The sequence below is a fragment of the Antechinus flavipes genome, chromosome 5, assembly GCF_016432865.1.
Source record: "Antechinus flavipes isolate AdamAnt ecotype Samford, QLD, Australia chromosome 5, AdamAnt_v2, whole genome shotgun sequence".
In the NCBI taxonomy this organism is placed as follows: Eukaryota; Metazoa; Chordata; class Mammalia; order Dasyuromorphia; family Dasyuridae; genus Antechinus; species Antechinus flavipes.
In genome coordinates, this window is record NC_067402.1 from 165,133,973 (window position 1) to 165,159,683 (window position 25,711).

At 35.2% G+C, this 25,711-nt stretch overlaps 1 protein-coding gene across 9 annotated transcripts in view; it reads right to left on the reverse strand.

Annotated features, from left to right (window-relative positions):
• CELF2 (CUGBP Elav-like family member 2) overlaps nt 1–25,711 on the reverse strand; it is a 974,186-nt gene that overhangs the window by 482,544 nt on the left and 465,931 nt on the right. The window lies entirely within an intron of this gene.

A 25,711-nucleotide genomic window follows, 5' to 3' on the forward strand; every position in this document is an offset into this window, starting at 1 on the left:
ATCTTGTCTTTCCAGCTAGACTATATTGTCTTTGAAGCTTTGGAATAAGAGAATTGGGGTTCAAGTCGGGTTCTTTCAATTACCAACTTTGTCACTTTGGATAAGTCTTTTGAGTTTCTCTGAGCCACAGTTTCCCTGTTAACAAAATAAGGATTGATTGTGTTGACTTCCAAATCTCCTTTTTGAGAGGTAGCATGGCAAAGGAAATGGACTATTAGATTTGGAATCAGGAATAACCTGGGTAGCTAGATGTCAGAGTGGATAGAGTGCTTAAAGTCAGGAGGACCAATCTTTCTGAGTTCAAATACACCCTCAGATACTTGCTAGCTGTGTGATCCTGCCCAAGTCACACAATCCTATTGGCCTTAGTTTCCTCATCTATAAAATAAGCTGAAGGACATGGCATACCATTCCAGTGTCTTTGCTCAGAAAACCCCAAATGGAGTCATGAAGTATAAGAAATGAATGAACAGCAACAAGAAGAATTTCAGACACTCACAAACTTTATAACTCCAACAAAATCACAATGATCTTGGACCTTGGTTCATCTGTAAAATGATAGTATTGGACTAGATGATCTCTAAGATCCATTTTTAGTTCAACATCTATGATCCCTATGGTACTCTGTCTTCTCAGGATGTAGTACAGTGCTATGAATGAATAAATGAAAAAGCATTTATTAAGTGCTTGCTATATACCAAGCATTATGTTAAGTGCCAAATATAAGTAAAAGTAAGCCAAACAGTTCTTGCTCTTAAAAAAGGGGAAGACAATACATAAAAGAGAGCGATAGTTGGACAGAGGAGGTTGTGCCCAGGAAATAGTGTTTTGGACAGAGAAAGAAGAAGTAAGAGAGATGGTGTTATAGAAATGGAATTATAGAAAAATTAGTTGGCACACACTTTCCACTAAGAATAGGGTTACTTTGATTATTGTTCCCAGAGCAAGAACTGTAAAACAGATGATAGGAAAGAGGAGGCTATGTATGGAGTAATTTTCATAGCACAAAAATGATTGGGAGATAGCATGGTAGGGGTAGGTCTGGGTGCAGTGTGATAAAGTGAGTATTCACCAAACAGATGCCTAGAGTAGGAACACGTATTAAGGGCAGAGGTAGAAAGTGGAGCATAAGAGCATGCAGGTTTGAGGATAGACAGGAAATAAGAATCTAAAGGATCTTCACTGAATGAATGAAGGTGTGAAAGAATTAGGGTTACCTCTAAACTAGTTTGATTTTTTTTTCTTTTGTTTTAGAGGTTTTAGAAAAAATCCTTTGGCTATAAAACAAGTATCTTCTGTAAGAATAGTGCTTATTAGAAAGGAAATAGGTTTTACTGACTGTGAGGCCAGAGGATTTGGGTTCAAAATCTACCTCTGTTACTATTCACGATGTCACCTTGGGCATGATACAACTCCTAGGGACTTACTTTCCCCAATTATAAAGTTGGAATTAGAGCTAAGGTCTTCTCTAGCTATAGATCTTTGATCCCATGATCTGAAGATCTGGAATCTAATAGAATTTTTAAAAAGAGAAGTAAAGAAAAAAATATATTTCTTCAGTTAAAGACCAATTTTTTAATAGAAGCACAAATTATTTGCAAGCATTAATTAATAAATTCTACTTTGGGATTATCAAAGCCCTAAAATGTGCAGTTTCATGAAGTAAAGTGACTGCTTGTATTAGCCCGACAAAAAACATCTGTTCCCTCCCATTCTTTCTCAAAGATGACCCTGTGTTGGACTTCCCAGAAATAATCATTTTCTATTCAATTCAATTCAAGAATGTATCAGACACTGGGTTAGCTACTTTGTCAAGTAACAGTTATTTCTTTGTCCCCATAAGGCTAATTCAGCTTAATTAAATTTATTTTTAATGAATACAAAAATGCTAGTGGTTTCTTTCTTTCTTTTTTCTGTCTCCCTTCCCTCCTTCTTTCCCTCCATTCTTCCTTCCTTCCTTTCTTCCCTCCTTCCTTTCTTCCCTCCTTTCTTCCTTCCCTCCCTCCTTCTTTCCTTGCTTCCTCCCTCCCTCCTTTCTTCCTCCTTCTCTCTTTTTCTCCTCTGCCTTCTCCTCCTTCTTTTGCCCACCCCCCCCCTTTTAGGACTTAGTTAGTATCCAGCTCACTTAACTCAATAGTAACTGAATGAATGGATGAATACATTTTTAAAAATTCTAAAAGAGGAAAGATAGTTCAGTAGTTAAAAAATATTTTAAAATATTAGGAAATGTGGAGTCATCATTATCATTGTGCCATGAATTTGCTCATTGACTTTGGATAGCTTTTTTTTTTTCTCTTGGGACCTTAGACTTCCAAGGTATTATGATATTACATTTTGACTCAAGGATGTCATAAGGGAGGTAGCACAATATAGCAAAAAGTAATCTTGAGTCAGACAAAACCTTCCTCATACTTTTACTGGGTGTGTGACTTTGAGCAAATCACTTAATATCTCTGAGTCTCAATGTACTTATCTATAAAATAGAGATAATAACACTTTCAGTTCCTGAGGTAAATATATTGCTCTCTGTAGTAAACCTCTCAAAAATATAAAATGCTCTAAAAATTTTAACTAAAGAAGGAAAAAAAAGAGTATTTTGGAATAGACACAGGTCCATATATGTACTTACAAAGATTCTCCATAAAATATTTAGGGTTCCTTTAGTCAAATGGGACTTTTAATTCAAAATATATGAGTAAAGTGTTAATGCACAAAAGTGATAAGCAGCTTTTATCATGTGTCTGAAATAAAACCCCTCCCCTCTGTCTGTTCTTCACAACTCCTGAACTATGCAAACACTTCTTTTTTTAGGAAGTGTTGAAGCAAGTGCACATAATCTATTTCTGTGCAGCTTGCCAGGCTCCAAATTTAGCTGACAATGATAAAACAGGACATGAGCTGACATGCTAATTGTGTGTCATCGTGATAAATATTTTTTAAGACCTGCAAAGTTTGCCTAAGTATATACCTCTGGATCTTTATGAAAGTGCAAAGACTCAAAAGAAGTGTTAAAATACTTTTCATCTTCATTACCTGCCCTTTGAGTGATATGATATACTGTAAAAGAATAAGTAATTCCATGTTTTTAATTCAGGGTGAAAACACTAAAGTCAGGCAGAATTGTTCCAGTTTAATGCTTTTCCCTTTTTGCCCAACATTGGCAAATTATAGGCCTCAAAGCTGGACCTATTTCTAATAAATCTGTAATCTTATATAGAGAAGATGACAAAGTATAAATGTATTGTTGCTAATCAATATGCTACTTCAGGACAGTCACATTTTTCTTATAGGGTGAACTTTAACTTTTTGGAATTTAAAGCACTGATAACAAATAGTTTTCTAGAAAGGTGAGCCTGGGGCATCATGGTTCCCGTATAGTACTGGTTTCTTCCTTAATCCTTCACCAGTCTAGCCCTTATTCTAGCCCTTATTCATTTCACTTTTCTCCTTCTCTCTCTCTCTCTTTCTCTCTCTCTCTCTCTCTCTCTCTCTCTCTCTCTCTCTCTCTCTCTCTCTCTCTTTTTCCCTTTCTCTCTCTCTCCACCCTCCATCTCTTTCTCTCTCTCACAAACACATATGCATATGCATTATTATATAAGTATATATGTATACATATACTTACATATGCACATGTCTATCCATCCATCTATCTTGCCTAATACTACTTACTCTGACTTCTTCTTACATTAGATTCCACTTTAAGTATTCTGCATTCTACTGACACTGTCCTCTCCTTGCTGTTTCTCACATAGGACATGCCATTTCTCAACTCACTCCATTTTCCTTGGCTGTTTCCCATCCCCAGAATTCTCACCTTCTTTATTTTTGCTTGTTTCCCGTACTCATTCAAATCTTGACTAAAATCCAGCCTTTTCTGTTCTACTTTAATTCTAACATCATTCCCTTGAGCTTATCTATCTCTATTTGTCTATCTATACATACACACATATATAATGGTGAATATATATTCTATAGAATAAATAAATAAAATTTATATTCTATGTAATTCTATATTATACATTCTATATATAAATAATATATATTGTATATCCTGTATTATTATATAGAATATGTTATGCTATATGATATGATTCTATATATAGAATATATATCCTATATAATTCTATGTATTGCATATTATCTATATATATAGCTATATATTAATATATTATTATATACAGCAATATATTAATATATTATTATATTATATAATAAATAATAATATGATATACTATATATCTATATAGCTGCACATAAATAGAATATATATATAAAATAGTTGTATTTAGTTGTTTGCATGATATATAGTTGTATTAAATACATATATAGTTTTTGTAATACTTATACATATGTATAGAAAGACATTTGTGAATAGATAGGGATGCCAATATCTATACAAATATCTATGTCTATGTATATATCCATCTTTCTACAGTTGTTTGTATGTTATATTCTCCATTAGATTGTGAGGTCCTTGGGAATAAGGACTGCATTACTTTTATTCTTTCTTTCTCTCCCCAGAGCTTAGCACTGTGCCTGGCACATAGTAGGTGATCAAGCTAGTTGACTTGACTTGATTGCTTTTCACTTTGATAAATAATCAAATCTTTAAGTCAACATTTAATAAGCCTATATTTTGTGTAAAGCACCCTGCTAGGTGCCGTAAATGTATCTAACACAGGGCTTATTCTCAATGTGATCTAATGTTAGGAATAGAAGGAGAGACAAACACAAAGAGATCATGACATGAGGGATAATATGATAAATGTAAATGCCAAGTTTGAGGCAAAATATCATAAGAAAGTTGAAAAAGGAGAAATAACTTTCAGAAAAGGTGTTGAAAAGCCTGGGAACACTTCAAAGAGTGTTAGTATTTGAGTTAGGCTTTGAAGAAAAAGAGAATCTTCAATAGGAAGAGATGAGAGTTCATGCCATAGATAGTGTATATTGTGAATAAAAGTACAGGGATAGATCCTGGGTTTAAAGCTACAAAGGACATTTAAAAGTTAATTAGGACTATCCCCTTATTTTATAGACAATGATATTGAGGTCAAAAGGAGTTAAATGACTTCTTTAAGGTTACAGAACTAGCAATTGAACTCACTCTCATTCTAGATCTAAGACACTTTCTATTACACTATAGTGTCTCTACAACTGGGAATGGGTAGGATGAGAACAGTGGGATTTGGCTCAAATATAGAATTCATCAAAGGAATGCATTAGAACATATGACTTACATGGTATCAGATATGAAGGACAGGTTGGAGAAAAGATACACTGGAGTCAGGAAGAACAATTAGAAAGTTTTTTTAATAATCTTCAAAATAAAAAATGAGAACTGAGATCAATGTGGATATAATAGAAATGGAAATCAAGGAAAGAGGTGAGAAATGAAGTTAGAATTGATGATTGCATCGAGTGGCCCTTTCGTAGTCATCCTACATGCCATGTATAGGGTATATTATGAACAAAAGTACAGGGGATAGATCATGGGTTTAGAGCTAAAAGGGACATTTAAACGACTTCCTCAAGGTCACAAAACTAGCAAAGAAAAGAGTTGGGAATTAAACTCACTCTAATTCCAGATCTGAGACACTTTCTGCTCCACTACACTGTCTCTACAACTGGGAAAGGGCAGGATGAGAACATGAGATTTGGCTCAAATGTAGAATTCATCAAAGGGATGCATTAGAACATATGAATTACATGGTATTAGATATGAAGGACAGATTGGAGAAAAGATAAACTGGAGTCAGGAAGACCAATTAGAAAGTTATTTTAATAACCTTCAAAATAAAAGATGAGAACTGAGACCAATGTGGATGCAATAGAAATGGAAATGAAGGAAAGTGAGAAATGAAGTTAGAATTGATGACTTCATTGAGTGATCCTACAAGTCAACTTCATCAACTCTAGAAAACTGTAACCAGTCTTTCTTAATCCTTTTTGCTGTACTATGGACTTCCTATTTACCCTCTGAATTCCCCCTATTATTTAAGTATCTATTCATGGTCTTCTTCTCCACCATAAGATTATCAGACCCTTGTAGACTTCAGTATTCATTGCTGACAATTCTTGTATTACTTTGTCATCATAAGTTGTCAGCCTCCTTTACTCTACTGTGCTATATTTTATCCTCTTCATTCTACTTTATGCCAACTTGACAATCAGCACATTAGATTTTGTTCTTTTCCAGAGCTAGACTCCATCCTACAATATCCAAATATTACTTCTGACTCACAAATTCTTAATTATGGACCTCTCCTGATTTCTTTATTAAAGAAATATAGTCTTTAACTACATTTTGATCTAGTTCCTTCTTCTGTTCCTATCCCTTACGGGGGATTTCCCTTTTTAGCTGGCTCTATTTGTCTTCATATTCACTTTAGATACTATCTTCAGATAGTCAGAATATTCCCTAGTCTTGACGCAGAGTTCTAGCTCTGCTAATAATCTTCTACTCTGATTATTTCTTTACTCTTACTCCTGGAATGCTGAGAAAGGGACATTATTTGAGTTTGATCCAGGTACAATTATAATGCATCAACTTAGTGGAATACATATTATAGCTCGACCAACCAATCAATAAACACTTTTAAGTGCCTACTATGTACCAAGCATTATGCTAAGTGCTAAGGTACTATGAAAAGACAAAAACAAAAGTCATAAAGTCTCCTTTTGAGACTCCTCAACAAACAAAATCAAATAGAAAAGGTAATGTGTACATAAGTATCTATACAGGTATATACTCTAGGTGTATAATAAGTACATGCATACACACACACACACACACACACATATACACATATATATATATATATGAGACATACAAATAAAATACTTTTCAAGATAATCTTGGAGGGGAAGTAAATGCCTACTTTAGAAGGTACAGCATGAGCTGAGACTTGAAAATAATCAAGATTCCAAAAAGCAAATGGAGGTAAGGATTAAGGATATTTCAGACAAGGGGGATATCCAGTACAAAATGATAAGAATTGGGAGAAGTAACAGGCTATATGAAAGAAAAAGTAGGCTAGTATGGCTGGACCACAGAAATGGTCGAGGGGAGTAGATAGACTTGAAAGGTAGGAAAGAATTAAGATTGGAAAGAGCTAAATGGAAAGATTCAGATGATAATCGTATTTTACATTTTATCCTAGTAATGATAGAGAGCTAGTACAGTTTACTGAGTTGAAGAGGGGAGTGACCTAGTCAGATTTAAACTTTGGGAAAATCACTTTCAAGGATGGTTTGAAGCAGGGATAGATGAGGCAGAGACTGAATAGGAGATTTTCACAATAGCACAGTTAAGAAGTGATAAAGTCTTGAATTAGGATGTTTACCATGTAACTGGAAGGAAGGATACATTTTTGAGAGATGTTTTGGAGATAGAAGTAACAGGATCAGATGACTTGATTGGGTACATGAGGTAAGGAAAGTGAAGAGTAGATAATGTCAAAGCTTGATGATGAGCTCTCTTTTGGACATACTGATTTTGAGATTTACACTAGGGCAGCTAGATGGTACAGTGGATAGAATGCCAGGCCTAGAGTTAGGAAGAATCATTTTCCTGAATTAGAATCTACCCTCAGATACTTATTAGCTAAATGACCTTGAACAAGTCACTTAACCCTATTTGCCTCAGTTTCTTCATCTGCAAAATTAATCTGGAGAATAAAATGGCAAAACACTCAAGTATCTTTGGGAAAATCACCAAAAGGGGTCATGGATAGTTGGACACAATTAAAATGACTGACCAGCAACAGCTGACTTTGGAGCCTCAATGGTCTATCTCTTACCTAGATGAACTGTGGGATCCTGGATAGCCACTTAAAAACTCACAAAATCATAGACTTTAGTACTATAGATTGTAAAACGATATTCTTTCTTTACTGATAGAAATAGATTACTGACTAGGTTGCATCTTTCACCAAAGAGGTCAAAAATCCCCTCATAAACAAAACTTCTTCCATCAACAAAGTTCTTGAACTTCACAATTGCCATCACAGACCCATTCTTATTGAGATGAGGAAGGGGATAAACATCTATTAAATACTTGCTTTGTGCCAGATACTGGGCCAAGGGGTTTTACAAATATTATTTCATTTGATCCTCACAACAAACTGGGAGGTAGGTTCTACTACTATACTCATTTTACAGTTGAGGAGTCTACAGCAGACAGAGGTTAAACGACAGAACCAAGTATCTGAGGTTTGATTTGAATTTAGGGTTTCCTAATTCCCAGCTCAATGCTTGATCCATTCTTCCCACCTGGCTATCTCCCAGTGATCCTCATTTCCTTTAGTAGAATTCAAGTCCTTGCCCTTTGGGGACTTTTTATTTGGTTTAAACTTTATTTTTGATATTTTAGCCTTTTTCTTATAAAAGTAAGGCACTCAAGTGCCTTAGAAATAAGACTATCAAACCTGCAAAATATCAACCTGGACCCTGCCTAGAGTCCTTAAGGAAGGACAGTGTTTAAATGGTGCTCTTGTCCTTTCAGTATTTCTGAAAGCTTCCCCCCCCCCCCTTCTTTCATAAATGTCATCTTGACATATTTCTGCTTGGAACTCCACCTAAGAGGATAGCCTGTCCTCGACAAAGCCAGGGCCATTAACAGAGTGAGCCTACTTCAATACATACTTAGGTATCTCTATTAATCATCAAACCATTTAAGCTTTGGGATTCCAACACAGCTAAATATCATAAATTACTAAGTACCTCAATCAGCCATTAGTAAGTATTCCTGCTCATTAAAACTCACTTATTTGGATTTTAGCAATGGCAAATGTAACCAGCGCTGGAGGACTGTGGCAGTACTAGAAATGACACATTAGGCTTCATTTATCCAGCGACATTCAGAGATTGGAAGGGGAAGGGAGTATGGTGAGGGGAGATGGCCAAAGAGCAAAGCTTGATTTTGGTGGGGAGGAATGGCAGAAGGGGTAGAGAACAAGGTTTTAAAGCTGCATTAAGAAAATGGCAAATCTCTCAGAGAACTCTAAAGATTCTTCAAATATAACCATTCTGCAAAGAGCTATTTATCATAGTTTGATAGAGATTCTTACATCTAATGTTACTTGACTGTGAAGGTTGATTATTAAATGTAATTACAGACATAAGCCTGAAAAAATATTTTATTACATAGTATTCAACTGTCTGTGTTAAAACAGTTAAGAAGGGTGAGCCAGCTATTTTAAAATGAAGTACTTCAAAGAGGTCCCTTCCATGGATGCTAAGTGTATTTCTTATAATATATGGCTATCCAAAATAGTATGCCTGGATACCACCCACACACTCCCACCCCCAGGGACACCTGCAAGATAGCACTACTCCCTCCCTTGGTCCACAAAATCGACAGCATCCCTCTGCAAGTTTACATGTTGCCATCTAGGGAATTTTGAGGTCTATAAAAGACTGTGGTTATGATATTTCTGCAAAACAATGTGTCATTTCCTTGTCATCCTAATGGACCTACTTCTTCTTTCGAATATTGCAAGTGACAAGAATACTATGGCAGAAATGAAGAATTGGTGGGTTGAAGAAACTATTTCCATCACAAACTGTGATAAGAGAAACCACAGAACATGGGACAGTTGTTATGGTAGGGATATGTGTCTGAGTACTTGACCTTTAAAAAAGAATGCACACTTCATCCCCCCACTAGTCTACTGTCCTTTGCTATTTGTCCTAAAACATATATAAAGAAATAGTAAGTTCAAACCTGGGGGTAAGGGTAGAAACACAAAGCCCTATTTCACAAATAATAGGACTGAGCAACAGAGAGGAATCTCCCTTTTATTCCCCAGGATTGGGAACACATTTGTTGTGGTTACTCCAGAAAGATAGAACCTATAAATCCTTCTGCTTTGTTGGTTAATCTCTACTATGTAAATTCAAATAGAAAGACATGTGGGAAATCAGGATTTTAATAGACCTAAGAAACTATTTTGTTTGGGGAAAACAAACTTGAAGGTGAACACCTTACTCCACAGAGAGAGGGTAGGAGAGTTAGGTGCAGAATCCATTTCTCCAGATTCCAAATGCAGTGCTTTATTCCCCAATATACCACATTCAAATAGATTTTAAGGAGAACCCTTCACTCAATTCTATCATCCTCACTTCCTCTAGTATTACATCCTTATTCCTTTTCTAAACTAAAATCCTCTAAAAAGTCATGTCTACCACGTTTCTCCATTTCCTATCCTAACTTCCCAATCCTCTGCAATCTGGTTTCCAAACACATCATTGAACCAAAATTGCTTTCTCCAAAGTGGCCAACAATCTCTTCATTGCCAATCTAATGGCCTTCCATCTTCATCCTATTTAATCTTTCTACTGCTTTTGACACTGTTCACTGTGTTTTCCTCTCTAGATTTTCATGATACTGTTCTCTTGTAGTTGCTCTTCACACACTAAGTGCTACCCTGGCCCTCACTACCTATCCACAGCTCATCACACCCAACACTCCATCCCTGCTTCTTTGTACTGTCTGTCCTCCATGTCTTGAATGCTTTCATTCCCAACTCCACCTCCTCACTTCCCTGGCTTCCTTTAAGACTCAGCTCAGATTATACCTTCTCAGCACCTCTCCCTTCCCCCCACTCCTTTTCCTCTAAGATTACTTTTCATCTGTACAGTACATATTATATATATATATACACACACACACATACATATCTATCTATCTATCTATCTATCTATCTATCTATCTATCTATCTATCTATCCTGGCACATAGTAAGTGCTTACTGAATGATTACTGACTGTGTTGTAAGAAGTAATGAATATGAGGCAGCTAGATGGAGTGCAAGGGACAGAGCACTGGTCCTGAAGTCAGGAGTTCAATTCTGACTTCAGAAATTTAATACTTCCTAGCTGTGTGCCCCAAATGCCTCAGGAAAAAAATGTGATGGAGATGAAGAATTCATGGAAAGCAAAATACACAATTTGTTCAGCAATGTAAAGAACAATAATAATACCAAAATGAAACTTATTTCTGCATGAATTTAATAATGAAGGTTGTCCTAAAGGGAAAAAAAAAAGAAAATACATGTCCTCCATGGTTCTCTTCAATAATGAATTGATTCAGACCAATTCCAATTGTTCAGTAATGAGTGTGGACCACAACATAGCATTTTCACTCTTTCTGTTGTTTGCCTGCATTTTTATTTTCCTTCCCAGGTTTTTTTTTTCTTTCTAGATCTGATTTTTCTTGTGAAGCAAGATAACTGTATAAATATGTATACATATATTGGATTTAGCATACATTTTAACATGTATTGGAATACCTGCCGTTTAGGGGAGGAGGTGGAGGAAGGGAGGTGAAAATTTGGAACAGAAGGTTTTGCAAGGGTCAATGTTGAAAAATTACCCCTGCATATGTTTTGTAAATAAAAAGATATAGATTATTAGGTTATATATATACATTTATATATATACATACATATATATACATATATACATACATATATATATATAAAATACTAGTTTACTGTCCTAATTTACTGGAGAACTGGATACTATGGATGTAGAAAACTTCATGTTAATTTTGTTAAACTATTTTCTCTCTCTCCACTATGAGCAACATATAAAAAAAAAATAAAAAGTAAGGAAATCTAAGAAGGCCGTCAAGGTTGGAGTTTTTGAATTGCCCCTTATAGTATAGCTTTCAAACTAATTGTATTGGAAGGAAGATGAACAAGAAAGACAATCACAACTGCTTTATGATTGCAATATAGTTCTGAGAAATTTGGTCAACCTATAATAGAAGAGATGATGAACAGTGTCAAAAGCAGGGGAAAGATCAAAAAAAATGAAGATTGAGGGGCATTAAGTGGGCAATTAAGAGATCATTGGTAACTTTGGAGAGAGCAATTTTAGTTCAATGATGAGGCTGGAAATCAGTTTGCAGAAGATTGAGAAGTTAGGATAAGAAGTGCTCTTCCATCTTATGTATATCCTAAGGGCTGTTGGGAGAGTAACTTGAAGTCTTTCTTATGCATAGAGAACACAAAGTCAGTGATAGCTACATCCTGGAAATACTTCCTGAATTCTTCCCTATTCTTTCGGGAGTTCTTCTATCAGAGAATATGGGACCCTTAAAGTTGGTATTTGTAGGATCTTAAGATCCAGGAGAAGGTTGATTGATTTCTGTTTGCCAAAAACTCTTCCACCCATCCTGATCTGCCAGGCCTTAGGACAGAATTCCTGATATAAATTATCTGCTATAAATTATAATTGTTTTTCCTTCCCTCATTCTTCTAAAAATACAAGATCATTTAATACGAGGAAAATTAATTAATATAGGTGAGTTCAATTATTATTTTTCCTTCTGACCAGGTCATCCAAACTATGTGATAAAATCTGAAATTTAGGTGAAGAGCAAAATCCTCTAACCCTTGTTTTTTAGTGTCTTGATATTTTCTGCTGAAATGGGGGTGGGAGTGGGAGATAAGAGAGAGAAGATTTATTTATTTATTTATTTTTGACATTTAGCTATTGTAAAAACTATAGCTATCAAATCAAGCAGGTAAAATGTGATGCCATAGAATTTTATTGCTGTAAGAGATAGATTATTGACACCAATCTGCATATACATGATTGATTTGTTGATCAATCAAGAAATTTGTTGACATCCTTCCCCCATCTGTCTTTCTCTTTTAATTTTAATTTTTTGTTAGAAGTAACTTGTTGGGAAGGAGAGCAGGGAGGAATATATTTGGAAATTAAAATAATGTAAAAACAAAAGACATCAATGAAAGTTTTTTAAAAGTCAAAAACAAATATTGATATATTCATTTATTTTGAGTCACTTCCAAATTTCTCATTTAACAACCTTGAAAATGTCTTTTGCAGGGCAAACTAAACCAATACCAAGTAAAACCTACAAAGTTCAGAACATCCACACATGACAATTATGTATCTACAGTCATTAGAAAAATTCTACATCAAATCAACGGAAATGGAATCAAAAGTAAAAGAACTAAATTATAATAACAGAACACTCATAAAACTATACCTCATCTCATGAATGTGTGTGCACTGTATGTATGCCAGGATTTCTTTAGCCATTGGTGATATTCAGCATATTGCAATTGAGTGCAATTACAGTTAGCTATAATTAAGAACAATTACAGCTTTTATTTCTCTGCTTGTTCTTTAAAAGCACATTTGTAATAAAACTTTTTTTTAAAAAGGTGAAGAATATAATTATACATCCTTATAACATCTCAAATAATTAGTTTGACTAAAGTTTCTTCTGGAACAATTTTCATTTTAACTGTCAGATCTGCCATTTATACTCAATGGAACATACTTTAAAAAAATTCTATCATTAACCTTTTTCACCCTATATAGCTGTATAGGAATTATTGGAACAAATTGAAGGTTTCAGTATTTAAATGTTCTAGGGATGGCTGTAAGCTTTAAAAAAAAAAAAACAACCACACACACATGCTTTTTTTTTTTTTTTTTTTTTTTTTTTTTTTTTTTTGCTGTTTGTTATTCTGCTTTTTTCCCCGCTTTTAATTAAAAAAAAATCACAAAATGCTTTATCCATGGGCTTTATTGTCTCACTTGGTTTATTTTTTATCAAATTACCTTTACATCAAAATATACCTATCAAGTGAATCAAAGAATACTGCTGTATCAGTTCATGTGACTTTTATTGCAATCCTTTGTAGGATAAAGGTCTGTGGTACAAAGCAATGATATGCTTAATAGAACTTAAAATTTAAAATGGAAAATGCTCTGGATGGAGATTGATCTGCCCTTCTGTCTAATCCAACAGAGAGAACCCAATCAAGACATGTCAGTATTTAGAAATAGCTAACTGGACTAAGGAGGTATTACTTCCCTACAAGTCAAATTCTATTTCCAATTAGCCAATCAAAATTCCCCTCCATTTTATTTCTCACTTTCCCAACTGTGATACTATGAATTCATTGTAGGTATCTTTCCTCTGTCACCCATTTCTCTATCCCATTACTTATTTTTGAGAGTAGAGAACATCTTTTTTTGTTGTTGTTGTTGCATTTTCATCCCTGGTGCTTTACACAGTGTCTGGCACATGAAAAGCACTTTTAAAAGATGTTTTGTTTTTTTCTTTTTCCTTTGCCTTATCATTTGAAGCTGCTCCTAACTAAATCTGTCTGCATTAATTGTGTATATAAATCTTGATTTCAAGAGTACTTGCAAATCCCACTTGATCTGAATCACAGAATTTTGGTGTGGAAGACCTTCAGTGGTCTTCTTGTCTAAGCAATTCATGAAAAAGAATTTCCACTACAACATATCCTCTTAAGTGGTTATCCAGACTCTGCTTGAAAATATACAAAGAGTAAATGACGGACAAAAGCAGCTACACCCAAAGAAAGAACACTGGGAAACGAAAGTGAACTATCTGCATTTTTGTTTTTCTTCCTGGGTTATTTATACCTTCTGAATCCAATTCTCCCTATGCAACAAGAGAACTGTTCGGTTCTGCAAACATATATTGTATCTAGGATATACTGCAACATATCCAACATATAAAGGACTGCTTGCCATCTAGGGGAGGGGGTGGAGGGAGGGAGGGAAAAAAAAATCGGAACAGAAACGAGTGTCAATATAAAGTAATTATTAAATAAAAATTTAAAAAAATATACAAAGAGGGGGAACACATTAACTTTCTCTGAGATAAACCATTCTATTTTGGGACAGCTTTGGACAGATGTTTTCCTTACATCAAGGCTAGATTGGTTATTATTCAACTTCTACTCATTGCTTCCATTTCTTTCTTCTGGGAAGCAAATTTAATCCCATATGTGACAACCTTTTAAATACTGGAAAACAGCTTTCGTGCCTTCTTTGTTCCTTCTTTCTTCCTTCTTTCCTCCATGCTAAATAGCCTCATTTCTTCATCCAGTCTTCATATGGCACAGACTCAAGGAGCTTCAGCATCCTTGCCTCCATCCCCTGGAGTGGGATTAAATTCCAATACAAATGTATCCTTGCAGGACACCTATTCATTTACTCTTCCAGATTAACATTATCTATGTGTATTGTGTTTCTTTTTATTTTGTTAAACATTTCTCAGTCACATTTTAATATGGTTTCATAGTTTTGGCACTTGACCTGGAGTCCACAAGTCTGACCCCTCTCCCACTGGCTCCATCTTATCCGTGTTCTTCCTGAACAATTGTGTCAGAAATTTAACACAATACTTCACATGTGGTCTGACCAGGGCAGTGTAGGATGATTATCTCTTCATTCCCAAAGATGCAATAGTCTCAGTGCTGTTCAAGATCACTTTTATATCTATTTTGTTTTGGCTGACTCATCATAGTACTGACTCACAGTGAGCTTACCAAACTCTCAAGACCAGTTATTATTTAACTTATTTAATTTATACTTGTAAAGCTGGTTTTTGAACTCAGTTATAAAGCTTTGTATTTGACTCTATTAAAAATTCATCTTATTTAGTTCGGCCCCCCCCAAACTTAGTCTGTCAAAACTTTTTATCACACCTGGCTCTATCATCAAGTATGACAACTTTCCCTCTCCCTCTAAGCTTTGTATCATCTATAAAATTTTATGTGCATATGTTAAACAGTACAGGGTTAAGCAGAGGTTTCTGGGATGCTCTCCTACATATCTCTTTCAGAGTTGACATCAAGTTTTTAATACCTAGTCTTTGAATCAAATCATTTGAATTCAGTTCTGAATTCTATTCTTTGTAGCTCATATGTTACCATCTTTTCTTGTAGGATAAGTTACTGTTTCCTCCTTGGATCATTTAGTAGTGTCTTTTTTAGAAAGATGGTCAAATCATTTATTTATTTATTTATTTTTGGTTTATTTTATTTATTTATTTTTTAACCCTACGTGTACAATGGTCCTTTTCTTTCTCTTCTGTGTGATATTTCCCCACTCTTTGATCCTATGATTAGGTCAGGTTTTTCGTCTGATTCCTCCAATACTTGTTTTTTCTCTTTTTCATTTTGAAATTCTTCTTCTGTTTGCTTTTGTTTTTTAAAGGATGATTTCACAGTCTTCCTTAATCTGAAGTTCAAGCTTCTTCCTATCTTTCTCCAGAGAGAAAACAACTAGTATTTAGGACAGAAAACTGGGGGTGGGGAGGTTATATAATTATATAATGATTTTTTTCAGCCTTGGCAACTCTCTATGACCATTTATTCAGTCACAGAATTATTGTGATTGGGTATACTACAAGGACTACTCATACCCACAAAATCATTGTTGTTTGAAGTACATTTCATTTACCTTAGAAGGAACTGAAAATCAAACAAAGAAATAAAATGTTTTTATAAAGAGAAAAGATCAAAAATTCAAAATTGAATCTAAAAGATATCTTCACAGGGAAGGGGAAGAGAAGGGAATAAGTATTTATTAAGTGCTTACTAAGTGCCAGGCATTGTGCTCAGTGCTTTACAATATTATCTCATTTGATTAGGTACTGACTAAATTAAAACTCTCTAAGGAGTTATAGATAGGTAATTTAATAAAACTAAACAAATGTTACTATCATTTTTCAAAAACCTTGAAGGATTAGTGCACAACTATTTGAAGTGGGGAAATGGAAAGTAATCACTTTTGTAGTTCAACAACTAGGCAAGGTGCAGCATGTACCCCAAATGCAATTGCTTCAAGAGTTGAAGGATTCTCAAAACATAATATCCTTTAAATGCTCTAAACATATATTAATAAATCTTTGAGTGCATTCTTAGGGAGACAGTGTAATGGAACATACAAAAAAAATTAACTAGAAGTAAGGACACCAGAATTCTTATCACACAAGCATGTCATTGAACTTTTCTGATCTTCAACTTTCTCATCTGTAAGATGGACCAGATATTCTCCAAGGCCCCTTCCTGATCTAAAATTTCAGAATTCTGATGTCATCCTTTATTAAATAAAGCACATATAAAAGAGAAACAAATATAGCCAGAATTCCAGATGAGTAAGAAAAAGAGAAAACAGGGCCCTTGAACCAGTAGCCAAAACAGGCTATGTGAACTGACGATGATTCCATGGTTCTTTATTATGAAATGTCATAGGCACTGGATAAATAAAAGAGCTCATTTTACAGAAAAAAGTCACTTACATCTCTTTATCTATTAACAGTAAAAAGAAGGGATTGGCAACAGATGATGCCTTCATCTCTTCCATCTCATAGGCAGAAAAGAGTGAAGTAAATTGGGAAACTCATGTAGTATGCTTATTGGAAACATAAGAAAAGAATTCAGATATTCTTGATTTCTAGAAGTGTGTCCTTTCTATTGTACAATACTGCCTCCCGAGGTATTCCATCCAAAGATTATGTCAGTGTAAATTGTGAGGGTGTTGAATAGATGACATACGGGACAGGGACCCAAATTCTCTGACTCCAGAGCCATGGTATGCTTTATAATAGAGATGTCAAACATGTGGCCAGCAACAATATGTGGCCCATGACACTTTTGCATTCATCTCACTAGATTAAACTAGATTTTAGAAAAAGAAACAAAAACATATGTGACTTATTTCTAAGTCAAGATTTTAGAAAAAGAAACAAAAACATATGTGACTTACTTCCAAGTCAAGCCTACAGGGATCCTTATGTACATTTTAGTGGCATTTGTTTCCATTTGATTTTGACACTCTTGCTTTTTGTACTATTTGTACAAATAATACAAATAATACTGTTGAAACATCTTACTCTTTTAGCCCAAAGAGAGAAATTTTAAAAGTCAGTTCTGCTTCCCAAACTCTCCTTATACCAAATCCTTCTTGCAGTTTTATATATGTTTTTTCCCTCAGACTCTCAAATGCTAATATTATCTCTATAAATGTAGAAAGGTAACACACCATTGAAGATCTGGCCATCAGTGTGAGTGATGGGATTGGACAGGATTCTGAAAATCCTGAGGGTCAATCAACAACCTATGGGGAACCACAGGGGGAAAAAGTATCCTTTTGAAAGTAGCTGCAGGGGCCAGTTACCCCCAAATGTTCCATAAACTACTTCCAATAACTGCTTATTCAAGCATGGGGGGATAGAGCTAGAGGGAGGGGAGAGTTGGCCATAGGTAAGCCTCTTTAGTCACTCTTAAAAGGGACCAATCAGCACCCTCAAAGGAATAGTAAATTCCCAAACTGCCTCCCTGCCAAGTCTCCATAACCAAGTAATTTAGAATTGTAAAGAGGAACAGTCCCAGACCTGCACAGTCTTAGGAGATAACACAAGACAATTAAGGCTCTCCAGAGCCTATGGACTTATTTTTAGTTGTTAGATAGGGCAGAGAGAGACCTGCCCTCTTTCTGCCTACAACCCTCCCAGCCCAATAGCAAAGGGTACTATTCTGGATTAGAAAATTGAGAAGAGATTAAATCTCTTTTGTAAAGCCCATCCTGATGGAATAGGCTATCCATGTGAACCCCAGTGCCGCCCAACACCCCACCCCCACCGGCCTTTGTTCTCTTCTACCCCTACTCCTACTCCCTTCTCTGATTTCTTAGATATTATCTATTTACAGATAATTTTCAACTGCCTACACAGAATAAAAATATTGAACTACCTTATTAGGGATTCTTTCATTTCTCCCAGAAAAGGAAAGTACCCTTCCCAACACTCCTTCCAGCAAACTATCATGATGAGGACAGGTTACTAATCAAGCTCAGTGTTATAGCAACTCTGGTTGCAGCAAGAACCCTATTTTCTCTCCACAGAGTATAGCTGTAGAAGAAGTCTGGTGTTCCTTCTCTGGAGGGCTCTCCATCCTCATTCAAGTCCCCTGGGAGATCCCCTAACTTTTGCTTCTCTGCAGAGGAAGGGCTCTTCTCTGGATGGGGAAGCTGGAACCTGAACAGAAATACTGGCTCAGTTGCTAAGTGGCAAATTAGGCTGATCCCTTGGATGTCATGTGCATGGGAGGGACCGTCCCGAGATCTTTGGTCCAACCTCTTATTTTACATATGAAGAAACTGAGGACTAAAGTGAGTAGGAGACGCCCACAGTGCATCAGAGGATGGCTTGGGATATGCATCCTTTGACTACAAAGTCAACAACATTTCTCTTACTTTGACAGAATTTCTACCATTGAGGATTTGAATTGAGCTCTTGTCTCCAAATTCATGATCATACATTCTACTGGGATTCCTCTCTGGTTTGGATACTGTAATTGAGCTCCAACCCCCTCCCCCTAATTCCCTTCTCCTGCCTACAACAATCCCTGAATGTCTGTATTTCACACCTACCTATATTTCACGCAGTACCTATATCCCTAAAAAGTGTGAAACTCTCATTTTTACATCCTCATTCACATTTTAAATGTGACTTAAAGCAGTAGAATTGTGGGGAATCCTTTTGTAAAGCAAAATGTTTTCTAAGGTTGGATTTTTATATGTGGTGTTTAATTTAAGTTTAAACTGAATAATCAATCAGTATCTACTAAATTAGGCACTATACTTCAGGCTGAGGACACAGAGATAAAAAAATTGGTTATAGATCTAAAACGTAATGAGACCTGGGAAGCCATGCAATCCAAGACTTTTATTTACAGATGATGAAACTGAGGCCTAGAGATTATAATTTGCATAATAGTTAGCACACTGGATTAGGAATCATGAAGATTTATCTTCCTGAGTTCAAATTTAGCCTCAGATGCTTACTAGCTATGTGATCCCCATCAAATCATTTAACCTTGGTTGCCTCAGTTTCTTTATCTGCAAAATGAGCTGGAGAAAAAATGGCAAATCATTCCAGGATCTTTGCCAAGAAAACCCTAGAATGGGACCAGGAAGAGTGCCATTTACTTAAAAGACTGAAACTACTTAACAAGGACATTATGTATTTTGACCAAGATAAATGGAGAATATGCATTTGTATAGTTCCTATAATGTACCATTATTAAGTACTCTTTACAAATATTATTTCATTTGATTTTCAAAATAACCCTATGAGGTAGGCACTATTATTATCCTCTATTATTATTATTAGTTTTATTATCAATAACAATATTTATATAGAGCTTACTATTTGCTAGGTACTGTGCCAAACACTTTACAGTTATTTTATTTGATCTTCACAACAACCCTAAAAGGTAGATGCTATTATTGCCTCCATTTTACAAATAAAGAAACTGAGGTAAAGGTCAATTAACTTGCTCAGGGCCACATATCTAATAAGAGTCTGAGGCCACATTTGAAGTCAAGTCTTCCTTACTATCCACTATGCCACCAGCTGCCAACATCAAATAAATAATAAACAGCAGAGGCAAGATTTGAACCCAAATCCTCTTTAACCTTGGTGAAATGTCTCTTCACTCAAAGAGAATTAATGTTTCTCCTGCTTCAAAGAAGGCAAAATAATGTTTCTCCTCTTCAAAGCTCTCCAGTTAATTCTACCTTCTCATTCCTCTAAGCAGGTACACAGCAAATAAGTCATGTTTAGAATCTTATGCAGATGTTCCAGACTGGGAGCCAGAATTACATTCTAACTCTAGAATGCTTCCCCTCTGGCTTGCCCTCATAGTTCTTCCAGTCTAAATAATGGAGATGAGATATGTAGGAGAGGTCAGATGAGAGACTATGGAGTGAGAGACCACCCTTAACTAAAAAAAAGAGTGACCAAGAGTTAATAGAGAAGGTTGATCTTGAGCTAAACCCAGAAGAAAGGGAAGGACTGTGATTTATAAAGGGCATGTAATCCAAGATACATATAAAGGTTTAGGTAGAAATTAAGAAATGACTAACAGTTCAATGTTTGCCTAGAACAAAGTGATTTTCCTTATGCTTAGTTCTGACTATTCCACTCCCATAGTCCAGTGAACCCCTGTTGCTATTAGTGTAAAAGATAAACTTCTCTATTCAGCTTTTTAAGCCCTTCACAACCTGGCCCTAATTCGCTCTTTCCAAACCTGTTGTTTATTGCTCCCCCTTTTGTACTCTGTGATACAGTCCAACTCGCCTTTGCTTAGGTCAGGCTTCCATCTCTCATATTTAGAATGCATTTCCTTTTTCCTTTTGCCTCTTAGAATCATCTTCCTTCAACACAGCTCGAATGCTACTTTCTATATGAACTTTTCCCCAATCCTCCCAATGGTTGTATTCCCTCTTAAACTACCTTATAGGTTTGCATTTATTTTCTCTTTTGGATATTATTATGTAATTGCTCTTTTCCCTCCTCCTCCCCTCCCCATTAGAATGCAAACTTTCTGAAAATATGGATAATTTTATCTGAAGCCTTAGCATCTTGGATATTACATTTTCAACAAATATCTGTTGATTGATTGTACAGATTACATGGATGGAAAAGGTAAATTGGAATCAGAATATGTAGGATTTTGATTGCCAGAGCAAACAGTGTTCTTTTTGGTAAAAAAAAAAAAAATTCATATTGTGAGATTTAGGATAGAGATAATATAATACTCTCCCTCCAAAAAAGAATAACGAAAAAAGAAAATGCATGCCAAACTTGACTTGGGTACTTAATTCAGTTTCATATTTAGAAGTATTTCTTATTATACATAATATGTCAATTACAGAAGATTTTGTGTGTTATCTTTCACTAAAATAGTAAACTAGTGAAATAAAAATTTATTATTTATAAAGCAAGTCATTCTAAGTACTTGACTGAATATTCTTGTGTCAAATAAAATAGGTCTTAAAAATACATTTATTTGATCAAGTTTAGAAAGAGCAGGTGGACCTTCTAACAGGGAATGTTTTAAAAAAGAATAGATCTGGAGGAATGAAATAAGGGGAGACTGATACAAAGGAGTGTGTGTGTGTGTGTGTGTGTGTGTGTGTGTGTGCTTAGTCTCAATGTTCCTATGTTTTTTCCCTAAATTCCTGTTTTCTGCTGACTGAAATGCATTTAACTGGAAATAAAATAATATTTCCACAATTGGAGATAAGAATTAAAATGTCAATGGGATAGGGTAAACACATTATGAAGTCACACTAAAATGTAAAGGACTTTTATTCTATGCAACAAGCATTTATTCAAGGATTCCTACATTCAACTCAACAAAACAAAAGGAAAAACAAAATATTATCCTTATCTTATTAAGTCTTCAAGGGACTTTTATTCCATCACAGAGACGCTTTTAGTATGCAGGAAAATAAAAACAAAATCACCTAAGAAAGGAAAGGACTAATAACTAAGAATGAGAACAGTAGAAAGGTGGTACCTGAACAGGAACCTAGGAACCCTAAGGATGGAGAATATTTCAGGTATTGGACACAACCTAGCAAATCATAAAGGTAAGAGATAGTGTTGATTTGGAGGAAAAACTCAGCCAGTTTGACCTGGCTGTTGAGACAATAAAGGTGAGTAATATGAAATGGGGGGGGGGGGAAGAGGGACATACTGTAGGGGACTATAAATGCCACAAGGAGCCTATGTTTTCACAAAATTATTTCAGTTTGTCTGTCAACAAGTATTTGTCCAGCACATATTATGTTTCATGCATTTTGCTAAGCACTAGGAAAGTAAAGTAAAGAAAAATAAACAAATGAATAAATACCAGTTTCTGGAGTTCCCAGTATAATTTTAATAACCATGTGGAGTATAGATTGGAGAAGAAACTGGAGGTGGGAAGACAAATTACTATTTTAGTTTAATGTCCAGTTGAGAAGTGAGGAAAATTTAAGAGTGGTGGTGATGTGACTGGAGAGGAGATGGAAGTGAGAAATGTTGTAGGAATAGAATGCACAAAAATTAATATTTCATTAATTATGCAGAGTCTGAGGAATCAAGGATGACAAGATAGTGATGCCTTGAACAAAATAAGGGGAAATATTAAGTTCAATTTGGGATGTATTAAGCTTAAGGTACTGACAGGACCTCTAGATGATAGTGTTCAGGAGGAGAATTAGGATTTGAATTCAGGAAAGAAATTAGGAAGAGATATGGAGTTTTGAAAGTCAGCCTGAAAAAGAAAGCCTCCCCAAACTGCTATCTTAAGAACTGAACACAATACTCGTGATATCATCTGTCCACAGGTACACTAGGATCCTTTATACACTGGAATATACTCTTTTCTCATATCACGCTACTAGTTTCGTTATCTTTCCAATCTTAGTTCCCTTTATTTCTTTTCATGAAGAGAAACCTATTTATTAGTGACTCTCTCAGACAGTTTGACAAAACAGGATTGGGAAGGTAACGCTACATTCCAGGATGAAGTGGTTTCCAAATCTAATCACTGAAGAGCTGTTTATAATAAAGAGCTAAGTCAATTTTTTTTTCCTCACATGATTCAATGACCCAGAGATGAGAGTACATTTCTTCTACAAGTGGTAGTAGGTTCAAGGGAAAAGCTACCTCCAAATCCATTTTGTAAAAGGAATTTTCCTTCCCACAGATCTGTACTGGGAACAAAACTCACAGGAAATCCTAGTCAAAATGTTTTTAGCTTCTCCTCTCTGAACCTTTGCCACATGGATTTAAGCTTATTTCTATTGATTACTTCAAAAAAAAAAAAAAGAGCTAGTACAAACTTTTATGTGTAAGTCATTTTACTAGCTGCTATGAAATGGGCATCTAAGTGGCTCAGTGGATAGAACACTGAATCTGGAGTCAGGAATACCAGAGTTCAAATCTAGCCTCAGACAATCTATTAGCTTTTTATCTGAATGGGCTGGAGAAAAACAGGCACTTTTACAAGAAAATCTCAATGAAGTCCTGATGAATTGAATATGATTGAAGCAACTGAACATCTACCCTTAGTAGAAATGACCTTCAATGTAAAACGCTCTGCCCTCAAGGAAGAGTAATTAAAGAGAGTAGTGATTAAGAGAGATAAGCCATGCAATCAATGTTATAATCTACCTGGGACAGCCAGGTTGGCAAAGTGGACAGAATGACTTGGAGTTTTAGAGACTTGCCCAGGATTAAAGGTCAGATTATATTGTGATTGTTGTTGAGTCATTTTTGCCTCAGTTTCCTTATTTGTAAAATAAACCAGAGAAGGAAATAGCAAACTAATCCAGTATCTTTGCCAAGAAAACACCAAATGGGTCATGATATCAAACATGATTGAAAAATGACTCAACAACAATCACAATATAATCTAAATTATAATATGAAAGCTCAAAAGAGATACAAAATCCTGGAGATACTACAGTTAAATGACACAGTAATATGTGGATTAGATAATGTTTTTAACAAATGAAATCAATTTTTAAATGTTACCTATTTTTATATTTTAAAATGTACTCTGATGACCTTCAGAAAAAAGCAATAAAATCTCAATTTGAGTATTATCAACACTGTCTTTTGTGTAAAAAGACAATAAACTTATTTTTATTTTCTCTGAATCATGAGTAGAAAATAACTTTTCTAAAGGTTCATAGTTCATGACTGATATGGCATTAGCTAATACAGTTATCCTGGCCAAAGGATAATCTCAAATTGTATTATATTCTAATAGTATCAAGTTCAAACCTTGGTGGCCTCTCTTTGCCTAGTTAACCCTGTTTCCAGATAGTCCAGATATCCCTGGATATAATCCTTAGTTCTATCATATTGCTCTAAATCAGTCCAAAAGATTGCTTTCCATTTTACTCACCTACATTTATTCTTTTTTTCTTTGTTTTTAACCTCCTTATGGCTTTGGACATTACAGATTAGTCTCTCTTTCATCATGTCATCTTTTTTGGTCTGTAAAATACCACATTCATATGATTCAATACTTAACAGTTCCTTCTCAGGTCCTCCATCTTATTCCCATTCCTTAAACATAGCTTTTTTTGTCCTAAGCTACCTTCTCTCTTACTTTCTCTTGGCTTTAATTTCTCTATAGATGACTCGCAAATTCTTATCTCTATCCTAATCTCTCCCCAGAGCCACACTTCCACTATTTTTATCCTGTTGAATTCTTTAGTTGAGTGGTCCACCAGAAACTCAAAACTCTGTCTCTGTCTATCTGTCTGTCCCATAGACATACACATATACATATACAAAGACAAGAAGTTATCTTTCCCCTCTATTTGCTTCTCTTCCAAATTCTCTATTTCTTTCCTGTCACTTAGGTTCACAAACATGATGTTATTTTAAGAATATTTTTCTTCACAGTTGCCACAAGTTATCTCCAAAATATTATTTGACTTTGGTCTTCGCTCCTCCCTTGAATATTAATTTTGTCCCTTACACATTTTTACCAAAATTATTTTTTAAATTTCCTGATGTTCCATTTGCTAATACAACAATAATTTCCTCTCTAATCCATTCCTATCTAATTCATTCTAATCTATTGCTATTTCCTGAGTAATCTAATACAACACTATGATTATGTTGTCCTCCTCTTAGATGTTATTTTAAAGATCAAAAAAAAGATACATACAAACCAGTGGCTTGCCCAGGTTCACGCAGCTACCACATGTCTGAGGCCATATCGGAATCTGGATCTTCCAGTCTTTAGACCCAGAACTCTATGTACTGTGCCACCTAACTGTACCTCCTCTGTGATTTATAATTTCAGAAGGTTGCCAGGGACATTGAAAAGTTAAGCAACTTACCTGTGATCACACATTGGATATGTGTCAAAGGTGAGGTTTGAACCCATCTTTTTCTACCTGGACTAAAAGGCAACACGGTAAGTTGAGAGAAAACCAGTCTTGGACTAAGGGATATCTGGTTCAAGTTCTCCCTCCACCACATTTTGGCTATGTGATGATAGGCAAGTCATTTAACCTCTCTGTTCCTCAGTTTCCTCATTTGTTAG